The sequence below is a fragment of the Pteropus alecto genome, unplaced genomic scaffold, assembly GCF_000325575.1.
Source record: "Pteropus alecto unplaced genomic scaffold, ASM32557v1 scaffold63, whole genome shotgun sequence".
In the NCBI taxonomy this organism is placed as follows: domain Eukaryota; kingdom Metazoa; phylum Chordata; class Mammalia; order Chiroptera; family Pteropodidae; genus Pteropus; species Pteropus alecto.
This window is the reverse complement of record NW_006434897.1, coordinates 146,882-151,833: the sequence shown is the minus strand read 5'-3', so window position 1 is coordinate 151,833 and position 4,952 is coordinate 146,882.

Sequence of the window (4,952 nt, the reverse complement as noted above, 5' to 3'; positions counted from 1 at the left end):
TGGTGGATGGTCACGAAGATGGGGAGCATAGCAGAGGGAATGCAGTTAGCATTAATACGTTGGCTAGATGGAGGGTCAGTGGAGGGAGGGAGCAACTGCAGGGATCGTTTTACGAACTGTATAGATGTCTAACCAATGTACTGTATACTAATTAAAATAAATACATTTTTTTAAAAAAAAAGTCAAGTTATAATCAGACTATTTAATTCAGAGTGGTAGCTTGATTAAATCTCATTTTAAAATACATGTTTCCCTAGAGTTTTAGAATATCTATTTCCTTTCTCTCGCCTCTTCATTCTTTATCATCCTTCAAGATTGTATTGCTCTATCAATATTGCAGATTTTTAACCAGAAAACTTTAATGAACTTTGATGAAAATATAAATAGGTTTAGTAATTTGAGAGTGACTAAAATATGATCCATATCATTTCTATATATAATAAACGTATAATATATATAATGAAAGTTTTGCTTTAGCAAACTATTTCAGGCAGCCATATTCTCCATTTCCTTTTACCTGGAAGAGTTATCTGTTGATATAGTCTTTGCATCCTCCTTGCTTCCTTTCCATCTGGTTTTGATAAATAGAACAGCCTACCAGGAGATCAGATGGTGGGATGAGAGAGAAGTCAGGGTGTTAATCTGCCTGCTCCCTCTGTCTTGCTGTGGTTTCGGCAGTGATTGTCAGAACATCTTCCCAGGCTTGCCCATACTATCCCCTCTTCATGACGCTTTAGGTTTATGAGTGGTAGCAACTTCTTACTGTTGCAAAAACCTAACAATATCCCTTTTGTATTTTACCCTGCCCATACCTCTAAACAATCCTTTCATTGAGGTCTTTTCGGCTGCATCTTTTTAAGGATGCCATCTCTTTCCTCCTTGAACATCAACTGACGTAGTGATTAGTACTAGGCATGGCCCCAGGAAATAGATCCTCAAAGAAGATTCTGGATTGGTTGCCATGAGCTCCAGATAATCTTCTTAAGAAGAGGAAATGTGTCATAGGTAAGCTATGGAGGGCTTTAAAAAAAAGGAAAAAAAAAAAAAAAAAAGGTAAACTTAAAGCCTTACCCATCCAAACAAGGTTTTGGCAAAGAATCAGAATGTCTCTACAATGTCCTTAAAGAAAATCCTTATCTTGGGTAGCTGTAAGAAAGACATGTTACCCATTTCACAAATTATAAAGTTGGACTTGTATAGCATCATTCCATTATTACATGGAAGTAATGTATGAGATCATCTGTAAGCAAGTCCATAAAGAACAAATAAACTACATAAGCAGGTTGCTCAGCATCTCAGTAGGCTCTGGTAACAAAATTCTCTCCCTTGGAGCCTCAGATCTAAGAATGACAAACATGTCTCACTATTGCTAGTCCCTGGACACCTTACCATCCTTTTGGGATCCTTAGCCCTGCCCATATCTCTGTAGGTAATTTCCTTACTTCATTCTTTTAGATTTAACTCTTTTAAGCGAGCAAGCTATCTGCTACCTGCTGGAACTCTGACTGATTTACTGCACAAAATATATACCAACATGTGAGTGTGCAACCACAGACACACACACACACACATGCACACACATACACTAGTTCTACCATACAGGATTATGTCAAAAGGAGAAAAGGAACCTGAATGAGTCTAGAGAAATAGTGTGCTATTGTAGAAAGGAAGTGATTCTGGAGTTACACAGTTTGAAATTTAATACCCAAAGTCATTATCCTTTGGTTAATGGGGAAAAGGAAGACAAATTTTTTTCCCCTTTGAATCTCAATTTCTTAATTCACAATAAAGAAAATAATAGTATCTCATTGATTCATTGTGATAATTAAATTTAAAAATGTATAATAACAGGTAAAGCACCAGAATATCACATGTAAAATAAATATTATTTCATTAGTTGTAGAAGTACAGTAAAGGATCATTTGTCAAGAAATATAAACACTAGAAGCACGTAAACTATGGAATTTTAGTCAAAGCATTTGCTTTATGAGCATTCATTTTTTAAAAAAAATCACAACAGTCTAATAATAGAAGAACAAGTTTCTGTGGTACATCTCATACAATAACAGTGAATTTCTGCCAGACTACAAAGGAAAATCCAGTGCTACAGTCCACGCTGTTCTCACAGTGTAATGGAAGTCATGGTGGATGAGTCCAGTGACATCTTGGTAATAAGGCTAGTACAGCATGACTAGTGAGAGAGTTTGTAAAGAACATGGCTGTCACACGGACTGAAAAAAATGGAAAAAGATATTTCATGAAAATAAAAATGAAAAAAGAAAAAAAAAAAGATTGAGTAGCAATACTCACACCGGACAAAATAGACTTTAAAACAAAGGCTACAACAAGAGACAAAAGAAGGGCCTAGTAATCCTTCTAGGTATTTATCTGAAGAAAACGAAAACACTGCTTCAAAGGGACATGTGCATCCTCATGTTCATTGCAGTATTATTTACAATAGCCAAGATATGGAGGCAACCTAGGTGTCTATCAATGAATGAATGGATAAAGAAGAGGTGGTACACATATACAATGGAATATTACTCAGCCATATAAAAAAATGAAATCTTGTCATCTGCAACATCGATGGACATAGAGGATATTGTGCTGAGTGGAGTAAGTCAGAGAGAAAGATATGCCATGTGATTTTACTTACATGCAGACTCTAAAGAGCAAAATAAACAAACAAAACAGAAACAAACTCATAGATACAGAGATCATTTTGAGGGTCACCAGATGGGGGGGTTGGGTAGAGAAAAAGGGGAAGGAATTAAGAAATACAAATTGATAGTTACAAAGTAGCCATGAGGATGTAAGGTACAGCATAAGAAATAGAGTCAATATCATTGTAATAACTATGTATGGCATCAGATGGATGCTAGATTTATCGAGGTGATCACATCATAAGTTATATAAATGTCTAATCACTATGTGGTATACCCGAAACTAATATAATATTATATGCCAACTATAATTGAAAGATGAAAAAATTATTTGAAAAAGAATATTATGTGTATGGTAGAATATTATTCAGCCATAAAAAGGAATGAAATTCTGATACATGGTGCAACATGGATGAACCTTAAAATCATGCTAACTGAAATAAGCTAGACATAAAAAGACAAATGTATGATTCCACTTACATGAGACATCTAGAACAGGCAAATTCATAGAGACAGAAAGTAGAATTTTATGGCATTTGAATTATGTATCAATAAAGCTATTAGAAAACCAAAACCAAAAGGAAAAAAAGAAGAGTTCAGGTCATCTAAGACCTTGCAGATTATTACAAGAGCGCTGACTTTCACTTTACACAAAATGGCTAGTAACTGAAGGGTTTTGAGAAGAAAAATGACATGATCTGATTCTTGATTTAAAAGTTTACTCTGGCTTCTGTGAGAATAGACTTTAGGGGAGGGGAAGATATAGGCACAAGGGTGGAAAGAAAGATGCCAGTTAGGACCCTACTTTTTCATCCAGGTAAGAAATAGCTGTGATCAGACCAGGTGACAAAGGTCTGAATGGATAAGAAGAGAGTGTGAGAGAGAAGAGTCAATGTTTTTGGCCTGGGGAACTGGAAAAATGGATATGCCATCAATTGAGTTGGAAAGAATGTAGATAGAAAAAGTTTAGGAGGGGCAGAAATAAGGAGTTCAGTTGAAGTTTGACATGCTTTTACCCATCCAAGCAGAGGTGGTAACTAGGCAGATAGATCCAAAGGAGAGATCTGGACTATAGATATAATGCAAAAGCTGTGGTCTCATCCATGGTATTTAAAGCAATAATACAGAGTGAGCTCTTCAAGGAAGTGAGTGTGGATGTAGAAAGAAAGAGCACTAAGGACTGGGCCCTGGGGACCTCCAATGGTAGGGATTAGGGAGAAGAGGAGGTACTAAAAAAGAACCTAGAGAAGCTAGTTAATGAGGTAGAAAAACCAAGCGAGCCTGGCATCAAGTTAAAAAAATCAAGTGAAGAAAATGTAGCATAAGGGAGCTAGTGATCAACCATTTAAAGGTTGCCATTAATTCCCCAGGCTGAGGAATGAGAGTTGGCCATTTGATTTATAATGTCATTGGTGACTTTGACAAGAGTATTTCAGTAAACTGTGAGAGGCAACACCCTGTGTAAGGTGAGTTTAAAAGAAAAATTTGAAATTATGAGTTTAGTTGCAGAGAGGAGAAAAGAAATGATTAGTTGGCAAAGTAAGTGGGGGCAAGAGAAGTAATTTTGTTGTTAAAGATGGGAGATGGGTACGCATCAGATTGCAATGGGTTTATGAGTGATTGAAAGTTTTTTTAAAATGAAGACAGAGAAAATAAATGATTGTTTCAGAAAGTGTGGTTGTAAAGGGATGGAGTTAAAGAAGGTACTAGCCAAAGGATTACTCGGGGCAGAGGAAAGTTAGCTTCATCTTTTTAAAATGGTTTTAAAATTTTGAACATGTGTCTGTGTCCATAGGAAAGAGCCATAGAAGATAGGGACAGGGAAAAAAATGTTGAAACTTGGTTTCTGAGAAAGTAGAAAGGTATAAGTCACATGGAGATGGCTCAGCCTTGGACAAATTGTATGTAGACTTTGAATCAGAGGGATGACTGTAAGGATAAAGATGGATGTGGGTGGAGATGTGGGGATTGATGAGGAGATTTTTCTGGCTGGTTTCTGTTTTCTTTGTAGAGTAGAAGAAAGGCATCTCCTAAGAGTAAGAGATGTAAGAGGGAAACAGACACAAAGGGCATAAAATTCGGAATGGTTGGTCTATGCCCTCTACTACCTGACGAACTTAGCCTGCTTGCTTGTTTTTCTCTACTAAGCACACAAACATAGACACATACACAAAAGCAAAAATGTAAATATGCAAATAGGTAAAATATACCTAAATGATGTTTCTCAAATATCCTATTAGAAATGCAGCTTTCTTTATTTTTAGTTATTATGTAGCATATTATGTAGCT